Raw genomic sequence first — 20,000 nt, 5'->3', positions numbered from 1 at the left:
ACATCAGAAAAACCAGCAATAAATCGACGATAAAAGTTAGCAAAGCCCAAAAATTTCTGAAGACTCTTAAGAGAAGAGGGTTGCGTCCAATCACAAATAGCCTGAACCTTGACAGGATCCATCTCGATGGAAGAGGGGGAAAAAATATATCCCAAAAAGGAAATCTTTTGAACCCCAAAAACGCACTTAGAACCCTTCACACACAAGGAATTAGACCGCAAAACCTGAAAAACCCTCCTGACCTGCTGGACATGAGAGTCCCAGTCATCCGAAAAAATCAAAATATCATCCAGATACACAATCATAAATTTATCCAAATAATCACGGAAAATGTCATGCATAAAGGACTGAAAGACTGAAGGGGCATTTGAAAGACCAAAAGGCATCACCAAATACTCAAAGTGGCCCTCGGGCGTATTAAATGCGGTTTTCCACTCATCCCCCTGCTTAATTCGCACCAAATTATACGCCCCACGGAGATCTATCTTAGAGAACCACTTGGCCCCCTTTATGCGAGCAAACAAATCAGTCAGCAGTGGCAACGGATATTGATATTTAACCGTGATTTTATTCAAAAGCCGATAATCAATGCACGGCCTCAAAGAGCCATCTTTCTTAGCCACAAAGAAAAAACCGGCTCCTAAGGGAGATGACGAAGGACGAATATGTCCCTTTTCCAAGGACTCCTTTATATATTCTCGCATAGCAGCATGCTCAGGCACAGACAGATTAAATAAACGACCCTTAGGGTATTTACTACCCGGAATCAAATCTATGGCACAATCGCACTCCCGGTGCGGAGGTAATGAACCAAGCTTAGGTTCTTCAAAAACGTCACGATATTCAGTCAAGAATTCAGGAATCTCAGAGGGAATAGATGATGAAATGGAAACCACAGGTACGTCCCCATGCGTCCCCTTACATCCCCAGCTTAACACAGACATAGCTTTCCAGTCAAGGACTGGGTTATGAGATTGCAGCCATGGCAATCCAAGCACCAACACATCATGTAGGTTATACAGCACAAGAAAGCGAATAATCTCCTGGTGATCCGGATTAATCCGCATCGTTACTTGTGTCCAGTATTGTGGTTTATTGCTAGCCAATGGGGTGGAGTCAATCCCCTTCAGGGGTATAGGAGTTTCAAGAGGCTCCAAATCATACCCACAGCGTTTGGCAAAGGACCAATCCATAAGACTCAAAGCGGCGCCAGAGTCGACATAGGCATCCGCGGTAATAGATGATAAAGAACAAATCAGGGTCACAGAAAGAATAAACTTAGACTGTAAAGTACCAATTGAAACAGACTTATCAAGCTTCTTAGTACGCTTAGAGCATGCTGATATAACATGAGTTGAATCACCGCAATAGAAGCACAACCCATTTTTTCGTCTAAAATTCTGCCGTTCACTTCTGGACAGAATTCTATCACATTGCATATTCTCTGGCGTCTTCTCAGTAGACACCGCCAAATGGTGCACAGGTTTGCGCTCCCGCAGACGCCTATCGATCTGGATAGCCATTGTCATGGACTCATTCAGACCCGCAGGCACAGGGAACCCCACCATAACATCCTTAATGGCATCAGAGAGACCCTCTCTGAAATTCGCCGCCAGGGCGCACTCATTCCACTGAGTAAGCACAGCCCATTTACGGAATTTCTGGCAGTATATTTCAGCTTCGTCTTGCCCCTGAGATAGGGACATCAAGGCCTTTTCCGCCTGAAGTTCTAACTGAGGTTCCTCATAAAGCAACCCCAAGGCCAGAAAAAACGCATCCACATTGAGCAACGCAGGATCCCCTGGAGCCAATGCAAAAGCCCAATCCTGAGGGTCGCCCCGGAGCAAGGAAATCACAATCCTGACCTGCTGAGCAGGATCTCCAGCAGAGCGAGATTTCAGGGACAAAAACAACTTGCAATTATTTTTGAAATTTTGAAAGCAAGATCTATTCCCCGAGAAAAATTCAGGCAAAGGAATTCTAGGTTCAGATATAGGAACATGAACAACAAAATCTTGTAAATTTTGAACTTTCGTGGTGAGATTATTCAAACCTGCAGCTAAACTCTGAATATCCATTTTAAACAGGTGAACACAGAGCCATTCCAGGATTAGAAGGAGAGAGAGAGAGAAATGCTGCAATATAGGCAGACTTGCAAGAGATTCAATTACAAGCACACTCAGAACTGAGAAAAAAAAAAAAAAAAAAAAAAAAATCTTCAGCAGACTTCTCTATCAATTAATTTAACCCTTTTGGGGCCGTTCAAACTGTTATGGTTCTCAATGGCAAGAGAACATAGCCCAGCAAACATAAGAACTAGCTCTTGGAAGGATGGAAACTAAACTGACCATGAACTAAACCTGCCGCACAACTAACAGTAGCCGGGTAGCGTAGCCTGCGTTTTATCCCTAGACGCCCAGCGCCGGCCGGAGGACTAACTAATCCTGGCAGAGGAAAATATAGTCCTGGCTCACCTCTAGAGAAATTTCCCCGAAAGGCAGACAGAGGCCCCCACAAATATTGGCGGTGATTTTAGATGAAATGACAAACGTAGTATGAAAATAGGTTTAGCAAAATTGAGGTCCGCTTACTAGATAGCAGGAAGACAGAAAGGGCACTTTCATGGTCAGCTGAAAACCCTATCAAAATACCATCCTGAAATTACTTTAAGACTCTAGTATTAACTCATAACATCAGAGTGGCAATTTCAGATCACAAGAGCTTTCCAGACACAGAAACGAAACTACAGCTGTGAACTGGAACAAAATGCAAAAACAAACAAGGACTAAAGTCCAACTTAGCTGGGAGTTGTCTAGCAGCAGGAACATGCACAGAAAGGCTTCTGATTACAATGTTGACCGGCATGGAAGTGACAGAGGAGCAAGGCTAAATAGCGACTCCCACATCCTGATGGAAACAGGTGAACAGAGAGGATGATGCACACCAGTTCAATTCCACCAGTGGCCACAGGGGGAGCCCAAAATCCAATTTCACAACATAGGCTGCAGGGGGGCCCGTTGGCTGTCACGGTCCTTCCTGCGTAGGCTACATGGACCGCACTCCCGACACCACTTCTCAATGGCTCTCTTCATGCCAATCCAATAGAACCTCCCTCGGAGTAGCCTCTCTAGCTTCCTCCATCTGAAGTGTCCGGCTCCATCGTGGTAGGATCCTAGAACCATGGGCGCATCTCGCCTTGGCACCACTATCTGCCACACCAATTCATGAGTACGTGGGTCGATGCTTCTCCTGCACAGCTTGCCATCATGGATAAACAGTTTGCTTCTCCCCTTCCACAGCTGTTGGGTTTCCTGTGGATCATCTGGGCCGGGATGCAACCCTGCCTGCGTCAAGAGCTCTTTCACCCGACGGACCGCGGGGTCATCATCCTGGGTTTCCGCCCACCCGTGATGGGGCAGGGGGTTCAGCGTGGCATCCGGTTGGTTCTTATGCCTGTTCCTCACATGATGAGAGTTCTGAGTGGCTTTAGGGCGATGGAATGCAGGCAGCTCCACCTCTTCAAGTGCCTCCGGGTCTTCCCCTGCTTCTGGCAAATTGGGCATTCGAGACAAGGCATCTGCATTTGCATTCTTGTGTCCTGCTCGGTACTTGATGGTGAAGTTGTAGTTGGACAGCCGGGCCATCCACCGCTGTTCCAGGGCCCCGAGCTTGGCGGTATCCAGGTGCGTTAGCGGATTGTTATCCGTGAAGACGGTGAATTTCGCTGAGGCCAGGTAGTGTTTGAACCTCTGTCACTGCCCAGACAATGGCAAGGAACTCCAATTTAAAGGAACTATAGCTGTCAGGGTTCCTTTCCGTGGGGCGAAGCTTCCTGCTGGCGTAAGCGATCACCCTCTCTTTGCCTTTCTGGACCTGGGACAGCACAGCTCCCAATCCCACATTGCTGGCATCTGTGTACAGCACAAACGGTTGGTCGTATTCGGGGTAGGCCAGTACCTCTTCTCCCGTCAGTGCCGACTTCAAACAAGTGAAGGATCCTTCCAGCCCCTCATTCCAGTCAAATGGGGCGTTCTTCCCCTTGGCCTTCTTGGATTGGCCCACCAACAGATCTTGCAAGGGTGCGGCCTTCTTGGTGAAGTCCTTGATGAACCTTCGGTAATAGCCTACCAGTCCGAGGAACTGCCGGACTTCGTGGAGGTTGCTGGGCTTCGGCCAGTCTTGGATCACCGTGACCTTGTCAGGGTCTGGGGCCACTCCTTCAGCGCTCACCACATGGCCCAGGTACTGCACTTTGGGTTTCAGCAGATGACATTTGGACGGTTTCACCTTTAGGCCAAAGTTGGACAGGGCTTCAAACACCTCAGCCAGGTGCTTCAGATGGTCTTCGTAGGTCTTAGAGAAGACAATGACATCATCCAAATACAGCAGTACAGTCTCAAAGTTCTTGTGCCCCAGACAGCACTCCATCATCCTCTGGAACGTCCCCGGGGCATTGCACAATCCGAAAGGCATGTAGTTGAATTCGCAGAGCCCCATCGGCGTCGTGAAGGCCGTCTTTTCTTTGTCCGCCTCCGCCACGGGAACCTGCCAGTACCCACTGGTGAGATCTAAGGTAGAGAAGTAGTTAGCGGATTTTAAAGCAGCCAGAGACTCCTCTATCCTGGGCAGTGGGTATGCATCCTTATGTGTAATGCGATTCAACTGCCTGTAATCAACGCACATCCTCATGGTGCCATCTTTCTTTTTAACAAGGACTAATGGAGCTGCCCAGGGGCTACAACTGTCTCTCACCACCCCGGCCTCCTTCATTTCTCGCAACATGTCCTTGGCACACTGGTAATGAGCTGGGGGTACAGGGCGGTATCTCTCTTTTATGGGCCGATGATCTCCCGTGGGGATGTTATGTTGGATCCCTTTCACTTGTCCAAAATCTAAGGGGTGTTTGCTAAATACCCGCTCGTACTCGTGAACCACTCTGTAGGCCCCCTGTTTCTGATGAGTTGGGGTGGAGTCAGTGCCCACATGCAATTCCCGACACCAATCTTTTGAGTGCCCTGCAGAACCGTTGTCCTCCGCCACGTCTGACGGGACCAAAGGTTCAGGTGTCTGTATCACACTATTATTGACAGTGAACAATTTGGTGAGCGTGGCATATTTGGTGAGGTGAACCTCTTCCTCCCCACAATTGAGGACACGTACGGGCACCCTCCCCTGGCGAACATCGACCACCCCCCGGGCTGTCAGGACAGTAGGCCTATTGTCTGAATATACGGGCTCTACCAGGGCCTGGTAGTAATTACCCCTGAGGCCTATGGCTGCCCGACACCATATTAACATCTCACTCCTGGGGGGTATCGTGATGGGGTTTGAATCACTCACAGTGACACAACCAATCTCACCACCAGTCAGCTCTACCTGCTGTCTCTGCATCAGAGCTCTGATTTATTTTTGCAGGGCACGTTGTTCACTGTGGCCAGCGGTTTCTGCTACCTGTTGCAACAAAACAATAACTTCTGCAAGACAATTTTCTATAACATTGGTACCGATAGTCATCATGGGGTTACATTCTCGGCGGTCAATATCAACAATTACAATTCCTTGGGCTTTCAATTCCACCCGCCCCACTTTGATAGTGGCCTCTTTATACCCCACTTGTGGCAATGGCTGACCATTACTGGCTATTATGGTGAAATCGTCATCGGGGCCACGAGTAATATCGGTGTCCTCCCAATACCGTTTATAAAGTACATAAGGCATAGTCGTCACCTGAGAACCGGTGTCCAGCAAAGCATTCAGGGGGATGCCGTCAACCACTACAGGAAGAACTGGTCGCCCTCCAATGTATTTGGCTCTCCAATGCTGTGGGCCTGACCGTCCTACTCCTGGGGGTTGGCCCTTTGCCCCAGGGGTTGCTCGTTTAAAGGACAGTACCTTGCAAGGTGGCCCACCTGATGACAGCGGCGGCAGATGGGTCGTCCATCCTGATGGAAGCGATCGTCGGCCCGGCCTCTGGTCGGCGGAGTCCTCCTCTGTCGCATCCAAGGAACATCCTCCGGTCTGGAGGCCAGCTGGATCTTCTCCTTGGGTGCCTCCTGTAGGGACTGAACCGTCCGGGCCAGGGCAGCAACGCTCTTGGTCAGCTCCTGCATCTGGAGGCGGAGTCCTGCAGGGGAGTCGTCTTCTAGGCTCTGGGCATCGGCCTCGGCGGTGACTGGGACATCCGACGCCACCTCCTGGTGGTATGTGAGAGCGGGACGCCTGGGAGGTGCTGCACGGCTAGGCTGTCACTCCTGCAATGCCTGGATAGCTTTATCCTTGAATTGCGCAAAAGTCAAGTCTGGATTTTGCATGGCCAGGAAGTACAATTGGCCCCGTTGGTGACTGCACAGGAGCCCCTCAATGAACCGCTCCTTCAGGAGTTTATCCTCATCCTGCATGCTGTCGGGGTCACTCTGCTTAATGGCCCGCATCGCCTCCTGGAGATTAAGGGCATAGTCCCGTAAGCTATCCTGCGGTCTTTGTTTGCATCCATAGAAAGTCAATTTAATTTCTGTAGCTGTACGGGTATCGAAGGTGGCTTTAAGCTTTGCAAAAACCTGCTGTGCCGTTCCCTTATCCGCGGCGGGCCAGGACTTCACTTCTCTCAGAGCTGCTCCAAAGAGTTGGCCGATTATCATATGAACCTTCTGAGGCTCGGTCAGGGGATAGAACTCGAGCAGGCTGCAGAGCCCTTCTTTAAAGTCAGTGAATGTATGTGACTCCCTGGAGTATCGCGGGAGCCAGGCCGCTCCGGGCAGGTATGGCATAGAGAAGGGCATTATGGCCTTTGTGGTAGCGGCGGTGTCCGACTGGCTGATGGGGGCAGCGGGCTCCGGAGCCGCCAGTGGTGGTATTAGGGCCGCGGCTTCGCCCGCTGTGGGGACCGGAGCTGCCCCTGCGTCCGCGGCTGCGGACGCCACCTCCTCTCCTCCCGACTCGGACATGGCTGTCCCTTTCTCCCACTAACCTGCTGGAGGTCGGAGTTCCTCTTCCGGGATTGGCGCCTTACCGCGCTTTCCGTTCCGCGCTTCTTTTGGCCGGTTCCGCCCACGAAGCTAAGGCTCCTCCCTCCGTGCGCGGCAATGGCGAATTTTGGCGGTAAATGGCAATACACAGTCCAAGCACAATAAATCACAGTTCCAAGGCACACATGACCTGATTCTTCAGGCTTAAGTAGATCCTGTTCGTGACGCCACGTTTGTAGCGCCCCCACTGCCGCAGGGCCGAGGGGTACCCGGTACCGGGCCTCTGAGTCTCTGTCTGGGGTGGTCACGGTAGCTAGACCCGGTCCGTGACCCTGCTGAGGGGTGTACAATTAAATGTGGTGGTATGGTGCGGCGAAGTGCCGGTCGCAGCAAATAATGAGAACACCAGGTTGCAGTCTCTTTACCTCTTTACTGAAGGCTTCAGGGTGTCCAATCCAGGGCACTGTTAACCGGGCTGTCCGAGACCAGCCGGTCCGAAAGCACATCAGGAATTCCCCTTCCAGGTGGGGATCAGTGTCTACCTTCCAGTGCCTGTGTGTTGTAGTCCTTCCCTGCTGAGCACCCCGGGATCGTCCTCACAACTGCTGTGTCTGTCTCTGATGTTCGTTATCTCCGTCCCCCAGATAATATGGCTAGGACGCACCCGTATGACGGGGTAGGCCTGGAGTTCTTCCGGGACCCTAGAGTTGCCCCTCTCCCACAGCTGCCTCCGTTGTCTGCTTAGGTGTTTTAGTGAGACAGCCAACCTATAATTGGCTGTCCGGCCGTGGTTTGAAGTAATGCTTGTAGTCTCTTACTTGCTCGGCGTTCCGGTCACCGACTGTTTGCTCCTCAGAAGGATGTTGCCTCGATCTTACAGCACGACTCATTCTGGTCCTATCACCTATTTGCTGTATCCCCGTTGCTCACTGGTTTGTGCTATCCTTAGGAGTCTGCCAGGATCCCATCCCTGACAGGTCCTCTCACTAGCTCTTCCCAGTAACTTGTCTTCCTGTCCAACCCCCAGTTTTACCAGAGTGTGAGGAGTGGCCTATTAGATAGAACCACCCCCCCTGGTGGCCGGAGTGTGAAGTGTGGTGTGAGTGTTACCTGGTCAGGTGAACTCCTTTGGTGCAGTCAGACATAACATCACTCCCCTTAGTGGCAGAGCGACATTACTGCAACGACCAGGACTCTGGGGCGCTGCAGACCTCTGCAGTAATTGATACAAAAGGAGCCCCAACCAAGAATTGAGTGAAATTACTGAACATACTTTTCAGTAGGCCAACATTTCGGATTTTAAAATCATTTTTCAAGCTGATGTTATAAAGAATTCTAATTACTGAAATAATGACTTTTGGGTTTTCATTGGCTGTAAGCCATTATCATGAACGTTAGCAGAAATAAACACTTGAAATAGATCACTCTGTAATGACTCTATATAATATGAGTTTCACTTTTTGTATTGAAGAACTGAAATAAATTTACTTTTTGATGATATTATTATACATTTTTTTATAGCGCCATTTATTCCATGGCGCTTTACATGTGAAAAAGGGGGCAAATATAGACAAACACAATAAACATGCAAAAAACAAGGCATTAACAGGTACAGAAGGAGGGATGACCCTGCCCGCGAGGGCTCACAGTCTGCAGGGGATGGGTAAGGATACAATAGGAGAGGGTAGAGCTGGTTGTGCGGCGGTTCAGTAGGTTGAGGATCACTGCAGGCTGTAGGCTTGTCGGAAGAGGTGAGTCTTCAGGTTCTTTTTGAAGGTTTCGATGGTAGGCAAGAGTCTGATATGATGTGGTAGAGAGTTCCAGAGTATGGGGAAAGCACGGGAGAAGTCTTGGATGCAGTTGTGGGAAGAAGAGATAAGAGGGGAGTAGAGAAGGAGATCTTGTGAGGATCGAAGGTTGCGTGCAGGTAAGTACCGGGAGACCATGTCACAGATGTACGAAGGAGACTGGTTGTGGATGGCTTTGTATGTCATGGTAAGGGTTGTGAACTGGAGTCTCTGGACGATAGTAAGCCAGTGAAGGGCTTGGCATAAGGGAGAGGCTGAGGAATAGTGGGGAGACAGGTAGATTAGTCGGGCAGCAGAGTGTAGGATGAATTGGAGTGGTTGCCAGAGTGCTAGAGGGGAGGCCAGAGAGTAGGAGGTTGCAGTAGTCAAGGCGGGAAATAAGGGCGTGCACTACTGTTTTTGTGGTTTCATGGTCAAGGAATGCGTGGATCCGGGAAATATTTTTGAGTTTGAGATGGTAGGAGGAGGCAAGGGCTTGGACATGTAGCTTGAAAGAGAGGGCAGAGTCGAGGATCACCCCGAGGCGCTGAGCATGCAGGACTAGTGTTGAGCATTCCGATACTGCAAATATCGGGTATCGGCCGATATTCGCTGTATCGGAATTCCGATACCGAGTTCCGATATTTTTGTGATATCGGAAATCGGAATCGGAAGTTCCCAGTGTATGGTTCGCAGGGTCTGGAGGAGAGGAGACTCTCCTTCAGGCCCTGGGATCCATATTCATGTAAAAAATAAAGAATAAAAATAAAAAATATGGATATACTCACCCCTCTGGCGGACCCTGGACCTTAGCGGTGTAACCGGCAGCCTCCGTTCCTAAGAATGCAGTGAGTGTACAGGACCTGCGATGACGTCGCGGTCTTGTGATTGGTCGCGTGACCGCTCATGTGACCGCTCACATGACCGCGACGTCATCGAAGGTCCTTCACACACTGCATTCTTAGGAACGGAGGCTGCCGGTTACACCGCTAAGGTCCAGGGTCCGCCGGAGGGGTGAGTATATCCATATTTTTTATTTTTATTCTTTATTTTTTACATGAAAATGGATCCCAGGGTCTGAAGGAGAGTTTCCTCTCCTTCAGACCCTGGGAACCATCCAGGATACCTTCCGATATTTGTGTCCCATTGACTTGTATTAGTATCGGGTATCGGTATCGGCGATATCCGATATTTTTTGGATATCGGCCGATCCAATCCGATACCGATACTTTCAAATATCGGACGGTATCGCTCAACACTATGCAGGACTGGGGAAAGTGATCAGCCATTGACATTGATTGATAGGTCTGTTGGAGGAGTAGAGTGAGATGAGGAAAGAAGATGAATTCTGTTTTGTCCATGTTCAGTTTTAGAATGCGAGCAGAAAAGAAGGCAGAGATAACAGACAGACAGTGTGGGATTTTGGTGAGTAAGGAGGTGAGGTCAGGTTCGGATATTCTAATTTAGTGAGAGGCACTTGTAAGTAATTTGTGTCTACAGCTCATAATTCTGATTAATACATCAGCTGCATTCACTGTATACTGTAAAGCACAGGTCCCCAACCTTTCTGACCTTGAGAGCCACATCCACCTATGAAAGGGGGTGATGAGCCACATTCAGCTCTGAGAGAGGGTCGAGAGCCACAACCAGCTCCTTCCCCACTCTCAGTAGTGACACCAAGAGCCTCCATTACTGGTATAATGACAACCAAAGCTTTTCCACTGAAATCACACCAAGGCAGTATGCCAAGCTCCACGGTTTTCTATCTCACCCCCATTCAGATCTGGTCTTCTGTACAGGGCTACACACACAAGTCACCATTTAGAGATTTGCTCTTCATAGTTATTTACACCTGGTGCTAATGCACCAAGCTGGCAGGCAGCCGCGAGCCACACATCACGGGCTCGCGAGCCACATGTGGCTCCCGAGCTACAGGTTGGGGATCCCTGCTGTAAAGTGATATTTACAGTCAAAATAATCCGTATGCGTAAGTTTCTTCAGTTTCAGCAAAATCACGGATGTCTTCAATGCTCATTCTGTAAGGCTGCAGTAGCATCGTACACAGTGAAAAGGCAGTGACCCACAAAGTTCAAACACAAAGTCTCTTTAATGTGCTTCCTCACAGCATTAAAGTCCAATTCACACATATGCATATAACTTCAGTGTATATTATCAGTGTTCACTTCACACCAGTTCATAGCAATACATATCATATGGCTTTAGATTTACAGTCCCTAAACAGGCCAGACTTCCCTTGTCTAGTTTCCCTGGGTGACCACACGCCATATTACCGTCTCCATATGCACAGCCTCATATGTTGCAGACACTACACACGCCAGCCCCCTCCGACTAGTACCCGTGGGTGTCCTGCATCACTGTATCACAGTCTCTTACAGTCTCTTTACTCACACAGCCATACACAGCCCAGGATATCCTCCAGATAGCAGCCGGGCACTATATCCACCTGTTTGCAATCGATACACATGCTAGTCCTCCTTCGGGCACAGGACATCCACCTCTGGGCACAGGACTGTCCACATCTGACTCGGGCACAGGACATCCACCTCCGGGCACAGGACTGTCCGCGTCCGACTCGAGCACAGGACATTCACCTCCGGGCACAGGACTGTCCACATCCATCCCTTTCAGGCACAGGACATCCACCTCCGGGCACAGGACTGTCCACATCCGAGGCCAGTACCATGGACAACTTGCATCGCTGTGTACACAGCGGGTGCCAAGCTATTCAGCTGCCCTGAGTGCTGGCTCCGCTGCCCTGTCTCCATGCACTCAGCCAGCACTCTGCAGGCCTCTGCTCTGCACACCAGCACACACCAGACTGACACTGACGTGCACCTCACACACCTGACACCCCCCATACCTCTTACTGCAGGGCTTTTAACACACACAAGCCTGTGGTCTTCAGCCACATGAAAAACCTGGATTGGAAATCTGTGACTCCCATGCACACCTATGGACTTTATCCGTCTGCATGCACATCCTGGGGAGAAGACACAGCGACTCCTACCTGTGACATGAGTCACTGCCTCACATTGCAATCACAGCTACACCTGCGACTGCCATGCACATCTATGGCCTTCATGCGCCTCCGTGTGCATTCTGGGGAGCACAAACGGCACCCCCTAGCTGTAACGGGGTCACAGCCTCACAACTCATAATACTTAAATGGGTTGTCCACTACTAGGACAGCCAATTCTTGATCAAAAAGTTTGCCCCCCTTATAATAATAAAGCCCATACCCACCTCACGTGCCAGTGCCGTTCCTGTGGTGTTGACACTTGCTCTCCCTGTGGCTCTTCTGCGGTGTTGTGATGTGTGACCCCGACACCCAAGTAGCGCTGGTGTGAACCCAGCGAGGCATCCAATGCAACCACAGGATCTCCTGCTAAGATACCCATAAAGAAGGGGCTACGATATCTGTACACTATACTATGGTAATCAAAAATTATTAGAGATGAGTGTGCAGCGCCCCAGAGTCCTGGTCGTTGCAGTACTGATGCTCCGCCGCTAAGGGGAGTGATGGTACGTCTGATGGCACTGAAGGAGTTCATCTGACCAGGTATCACAGACACCAATACAATTCATAGTCTGGCCTCTAGGGGGAGCTAAGGGCGTTATGTATTAGGCCACTCCTCACAATTTGGTAAAACTGGGGGTTGGATAGAAAGTTAGAGAGAAGCTGACTGGGTTGGAACCAGGCAACATCCTGTGGCAGAGGGTGTTGCAGGGGAAGATTCAGGGGGGTCCCTGTCAGGGGTGGGATCCTGACAGAGGCCTAGCGAACAGGAAAGAACGTTAAGGAACTGCGCCTGCACTACATCGCAGCGGTATCTCAAGAAAGGACAAGAAGAGAGGTTTATTGAGAAGAGTGAGAAACGAGATCAAAGCAAAAAGGAGATAAAAGCCAGTAGGAATCGTGCTGTAAGATGAGGCAACATCCTACTGAGGCGCGTAGCCGGTGGCCGGAACGCTGAGGAAGTATTAGGCTCCAAGCATTACTTCAAACCAACGGCAGGACAGTTAATTATAGGTTGGCTGTCTCACCTAAATCACCTAAGAAGACATAGGGGGCAACTGTGGGAGAGGGGCGACACTAGGGTCCCGGAAGAACTCCAGGCCTTCCCGTCATACGGGTGCGTCCTATCCATATCATCTGGGGGACAGAGAAGAAGATCAGAATATACATAAGTTGTGGGAAAGAACATCAGAAACAGACACAACAGTTGTGAGGACTATCCCGTGGTGCTCAGCAGGGAAGTACTACAACACACAGGCGCTAGAAGGAAGGCACAGATTTCCACCTGCAAAGGGAGTTCTGGAGGTGCCATCGGACCGGCCGGTCTCAGACAGCCCTGTTAACCGTACTCTGGATTGAGGATCTTGAAGCCTTCAGTAAAGAGGTAAAGAGACTGCAACCCTGTGTCCTCGTTATTCATTGCGACCTGCACCACACACCACCATCTACACCTTTCACTGGACGCCCCTTAGCAGGGTCACGGACCGGGTCTAGCCACCGTGACAACCCCAGAACTGAGACAGAGAGGCCCGGAATCGAGCACCCCGCGGCCCTGCGTCTGGGGGCGCTCCAAGTGAACCATCGTTGTTGGAACCGAGCAATTCCTAATACTCACATGCTCGTTTTGAGTAACGAGCATTATTGGAGTCAATGGGAAAGTTGTGCTTTTTTCCAGCAGACCCTACAAAAAGTTCTCGAGGGCAGTGAAAATGTTGAAATGGATGGGGAAAATGCTGAATGGCAGGAGAATAGCATGGGGAAGACTCCTGGAAGCATCTCTGATCCCCAGACCACTGCTGAGAACAATGGTCTCACACTTTTACTCCACCTTAAAGACTGACAATAAAACATTCTAAATCCATGAGAAATTGCATTTTACAGGGAAAAAAAAGTTAAGAAATATTTTTTTCCTGGAAAATGACTTGTATATAAGGCAAAATTTAAAGACGATTTATGAAAAATTTTAATTTAACCCCTTCACCACCTTGAGTATTTACATTTTTGAGTTTTCATTTTTTGCTCCCCTTCTTTCCAGAGCCATAACTTTTTGTTTTTCCGTTGATACGGCCATGTGAGGGCTCGTTTTGTTTGGAATGGGTTGTAATTTTGAATGACACCAATGGTTCCTGGAAATTTCCTGGAAATTTCCTGGAAAACAGGACAAAAATTCAAAATGCAATTGCAAAAAAAGTGCAATTCCACAGTTGTTTTTTTTTTTTGTTACTGTGTTCACTAAATGCTAAAACTGACCTGCCATTATGATTAGTATAGGTTCAGTTTTAGTGGGGAAAAAGAATCGTTTGTAAAAAAAAATAGTAAAAAAATAAATAAATAAAAAATATCGCTACTTTCCAAGACCAGTAGCGTCTCCATTTTTCATATTCTGGGGTTGGGTGAGGGCTTATATTTTGGGTTCTGAGCTGGTGTTTCTATTGATACCATTTTGGTGTAGATATGATCTTTTGCTCGCTACACATTATTGCATTTTAATGCAGTGTTGCAGCGACCAAAAAAAATTCTGACGATTTTTTTATTTATTTTTTCCCGTTACACTGTTTACCAATCGGATTAATTCTTTTTATATATTGAAATATTGGGCAATTCGGAATGAGGAAATACCAAATATGTTTTTTTTTTTATTTTTTGTTAATTGTTTTATTTTGAATGGGGGGAATGGGAGGTGAGTTAAGCCTTTATTTATTTATTTATTTTTTTATATATTTTTAAAAACTTTTTTTTTTACTTTTTCCTGGCTTCAGTAGTCTCCATGGGAGACTTGAAGCTGCAATTATCCTATCACCTGTCCTACACGTAGCAGGGCTTCATCTGCTTTGAGCGCTCGCCACTGGACGGCGCTCATAGCAGTTCAGTGATGACAACTAAAGGGGTCTCCTGCAGACCCCGGTTTTAATGCAAAGCCATCGGCGACCCACAATCATGTAAATACCGCTGTCAGAGATTGACATGTTAACAGCCGCGGGTGGATTGCAATTCCACCCATGGCTTTCCAGTGGTCAGCGCTCATAGCAAGTGAGTATTTCCGCTACACACAAGCGATCTGATCATCTCCTGTGTGTAGCAGATGTTACATGTATGCCGCTAGGTTCAGATAGGGGTGGGACAGGTCTCATGAATTCTTTGGAACTCTGGGGGAACTGTTACTCAGGGTGACCATGTACTGAAACTTCCTCAGGCACAAGATGGATCCACTTGCTCACACAGATACAATTGATAGAGTCCTCATGAAATTGAACAGTCTAGTTTAATGTCACAGCACATTCAGTACAATTCAAGTCTCTTAAGCACAGGCTTCATAAACAGGACAGCTGCTTCTTAGAGGCACATTGACTAACAGTCTCTTTTGATAGCACAGTTCAGTGTTATGACCCCAATGGCAGAGGGTCTCTGCAATAAATACCAAGTCTGCAAACATAAAAAACCAGCTCATAGGGCAGTGGTAACTGGGCTGACCGTATAGCTAATCCTAGCACCACAAATAGCAGCAGCCGGGGAACGTGCCTACGTTGGTTCTAGACGTCTCGCGCCAGCCGGAGAACTAACTAACCCTAGAAGGGAAAAGATAGACCTTTCTTGCCTCCAGAGAAAAGACCCCAAAAGTTGGATACAAGCCCCCAACAAATAATAACGGTGAGGTAAGAAGAAAAGACAAACGTAAGAATGAACTAGGTATTTAGCAAAGAGAGGCCCACTGACTAATAGCAGAATATAGTAAGATGACTTATACGGTCAGCAAAATCCCTATCAAAAATATCCACGCTGGATATTCAAGAACCCCCGAACCGTCTAACGGCCCGGGGGGAGAATACCAGCCCCCTAGAGCTTCCAGCAAAATCAGGAATCACATTTAGTACAAGCTGGACAAAAAATAAGAGCAATACAAATAACCAAAAAACAAGGAAGCAGGACTTAGCTTAATTTTGCATGAACCAGGACCAGCAGACAGGAGCAAACAGAAAGGACTGATTACAACGATGCCAGGCACCAGACTAAGAATTCAGGAAGTTCATATAGCAACACCCCTGGACTAACTACCCAGGTGGGTGCCAAACTAGGGAAAGACAATCTCAGAGTCATACCACTAGTGACCACAAGAGGGAGCCAAAAAAGTCTAATTCACAACAGTACCCGCCCTTTAAGGAGGGGTCACCGAACCCTCACCAAGACTACCAGCGCGATCAGGATAAGCAGCGTGAAAGGCACGAACTAAATCGGCCGCATGCACATCAGAGGCAACCACCCAGGAATTATCCTCCTGACCATAGCCCTTCCACTTGACCAGATACTGAAGCCTCCGTCTGGAGAGACGAGAATCCAAGATTTTCTCCACCACGTACTCCAACTCGCCCTCAACCAACACCGGAGCAGGAGGCTCAACAGAAGGAACCACAGGTACAACGTACCGCCGCAACAAAGACCTATGGAACACGTTGTGAATGGCAAACGACACCAGAAGATCCAAGCGAAAGGACACAGGATTAAGGATTTCCAATATCTTGTAAGGACCGATGAAGCGGGGCTTGAATTTAGGAGAGGAGACCTTCATAGGAACAAATCGAGAAGACAGCCATACCAAATCCCCAACACGAAGTCGGGGACCCACACCGCGGCGGCGGTTGGCAAAACGCTGAGCCTTCTCCTGTGACAACTTCAAGTTGTCCACCACATAATTCCAAATCTGCTGCAACCTATCCACCACAGAATCTACCCCAGGACAGTCAGAAGGCTCCACATGTCCTGAGGAAAAACGAGGATGGAAACCAGAGTTGCAGAAAAATGGCGAGACCAAAGTAGCGGAACTAGCCCGATTATTAAGGGCAAACTCAGCCAACGGCAAGAAGGTCACCCAATCATCCTGATCCGCAGAAACAAAACACCTCAAATAAGCCTCCAAAGTTTGATTAGTTCGCTCCGTTTGTCCATTAGTCTGAGGATGAAAGGCAGACGAAAACGACAAATCAATGCCCATCTTAGCACAAAAGGATCGCCAGAACCTGGAAACAAACTGGGATCCTCTGTCAGACACGATATTCTCAGGAATGCCGTGTAAACGAACCACATTCTGAAAGAACAAAGGAACCAGATCGGAAGAGGAAGGCAGCTTAGGCAAAGATACCAAATGGACCATCTTGGAAAAGCGATCACATACCACCCAGATGACAGACATGCCCTGAGACACCGGAAGATCTGAAATGAAATCCATGGAAATGTGTGTCCAAGGCCTCTTCGGGACAGGCAAGGGCAAGAGCAACCCGCTGGCACGAGAACAGCAAGGCTTAGCTCGAGCACAAGTCCCACAGGACTGCACAAATGACCGCACATCCCGCGACAAGGAAGGCCACCAAAAGGACCTAGCCACCAAATCTCTGGTGCCAAAAATTCCCGGATGCCCTGCCAACACCGAGGAATGAACCTCGGAAATTACTCTGCTGGTCCATTTAACAGGAACAAACAGTCTGTCAGGTGGACAAGAGTCAGGTCTACCAGCCTGAAATCTCTGCAACACACGTCGCAAATCCGGAGAAATGGCTGACAACATTACTCCCTCTTTAAGAATACCAACTGGTTCTGCGACTCCAGGAGAATCAGGCACAAAGCTCCTTGAAAGAGCATCAGCCTTCACATTCTTTGAACCTGGTAAATACGAGACCACAAAGTCAAAACGGGAGTAAAACAATGACCAACGGGCCTGTCTAGGATTCAGGCGTTTAGCAGACTCGAGATACATCAGATTTTTGTGATCAGTCAAGACCACCACACGATGCTTAGCACCCTCGAGCCAATGACGCCACTCCTCAAATGCCCACTTCATGGCCAGCAACTCCCGATTGCCAACATCATAATTCCGCTCAGCAGGCGAAAACTTCCTAGAGAAAAAAGCACATGGTCTCATTACAGAGCAACCAGGGCCTCTCTGCGACAAAACGGCCCCTGCCCCAATCTCAGAAGCATCCACCTCAACCTGAAAGGGAAGTGAGACATCAGGCTGGCACAAAACAGGCGCTGAAGTAAAAGGGCGCTTCAACTCTTGGAAAGCCTCCACGGCTGCAGGAGCCCAGTTAGCAACATCAGAACCTTTCTTGGTCATATCCGTCAAAGGTTTAACTACGCTAGAAAAATTAGCGATAAAACGACGGTAGAAGTTAGCAAAGCCCAAGAACTTCTGAAGACTCTTAACTGACGTGGGTTGAGTCCAATCATGAATAGCTCGGACCTTGACTGGGTCCATCTCCACCGCAGAAGGGGAGAAAATAAAACCCAAAAAGGGAACCTTCTGTACTCCAAAGAGACACTTTGAGCCCTTAACAAACAAAGCATTCTCACGCAAAACCTGAAACACCATCCTGACCTGCTCTACATGCGAGTCCCAATCATCAGAAAAAAACAGAATATCATCCAGATAAACAATCATAAATTTATCCAGATACTTCCGGAAAATATCATGCATAAAGGACTGAAACACTGAAGGAGCATTAGAGAGCCCAAAAGGCATCACCAAGTACTCAAAATGACCTTCGGGCGTATTAAATGCAGTTTTCCATTCATCTCCTTGCTTAATGCGCACAAGGTTGTACGCACCACGAAGATCTATCTTGGTGAACCACTTGGCACCTTTAATCCGGGCAAACAAGTCCGACAACAGAGGCAAAGGATACTGAAATTTAACAGTGATTTTATTCAGAAGCCGATAGTCAATACAAGGTCTCAAAGATCCGTCCTTCTTGGCCACAAAAAAGAATCCCGCACCAAGAGGGGAAGAGGATGGACGGATATGCCCCTTCTCCAGAGATTCCTTGATATACGAACGCATTGCGGTATGCTCAGGTACAGACAGATTAAATAATCTCCCCTTAGGAAATTTACTACCCGGAATCAAATCTATAGCGCAGTCACAGTCCCTATGAGGAGGAAGGGCACTGGACCTGGACTCACTGAACACATCCTGATAGTCACACAAATACTCAGGAACTTCTGAAGGAGTAGAGGAAGCAATAGACACCGGTGGGGAATCACCATGAATTCCCTGACAGCCCCAACTTGACACAGACATTGCCTTCCAATCCAAGGCTGGATTATGGGTCTGTAACCATGGCAGACCCAAAACGACCAAATCATGCATTTTATGCAGAACAAGAAAACGAATCACCTCCCGATGTTCAGGAGTCATGCACATGGTTACCTGTGTCCAAAACTGCGGTTTATTTTCCGCCAATGGCGTAGCATCAATACCTCTAAGAGGGATAGGATTTACCAATGGCTCAAGAACAAAACCACAGCGCTTGGCAAACGACAGATCCATAAGACTCAGGGCAGCACCTGAATCCACAAACGCCATAACAGGGTAGGAAGACAATGAGCAAATTAAAGTCACAGACAAAATAAATTTAGGTTGCAAATTACCAATGGCGACAGGGCTAACAACCCTTGTAAGGCGTTTAGAGCATGCTGATATAACATGTGTAGAATCACCACAGTAAAAACACAACCCATTCTGCCGTCTATGATTTTTCCGTTCATTTCTAGTCTGAATTCTATCACATTGCATTAAATCAAGTGTTTGTTCAGACAACACCACCAGAGGATTAGCAGTTTTGCGCTCCCGCAAACGCCGGTCAATTTGAATAGCCAGCGCCATGGAATCATTCAGACTTGTAGGAATGGAGAAACCCACCATCACATTCTTAATGGCTTCAGAAAGGCCATTTCTGAAATTTGCGGCCAGAGCACACTCATTCCACTGAGTAAGCACGGACCATTTCCGAAATTTTTGGCAATACACTTCAGCTTCATCCTGGCCCTGAGAAATAGCCAGCAAGGCTTTTTCTGCCTGAATTTCAAGATTGGGTTCCTCGTAAAGCAATCCGAGCGCCAGAAAAAACGCATCAATATTTGCCAATGCCGGATCTCCTGGCGCTAGCGAGAAAGCCCAATCCTGAGGGTCGCCCCGCAAAAAAGAGATAACAATTTTAACTTGCTGAGCTGAGTCTCCAGACGAACGGGGTCTCAGAGAAAGAAACAATTTACAATTATTCCTGAAATTCCTAAACTTAAATCGATCTCCAGAGAACAGTTCAGGAATAGGTATTTTAGGTTCAGACTAGGACTACTGGTAACAAAATCTTGTATGCCCTGCACACGAGCAGCAAGCTGATCCACACTTGTAATCAGAGTCTGGACATTCATGTCTGCAGC

Source organism: Ranitomeya variabilis, chromosome 1 (genome assembly GCF_051348905.1).
Source record: "Ranitomeya variabilis isolate aRanVar5 chromosome 1, aRanVar5.hap1, whole genome shotgun sequence".
In the NCBI taxonomy this organism is placed as follows: domain Eukaryota; kingdom Metazoa; phylum Chordata; class Amphibia; order Anura; family Dendrobatidae; genus Ranitomeya; species Ranitomeya variabilis.
Note: the sequence above shows the minus strand (reverse complement) of the source record.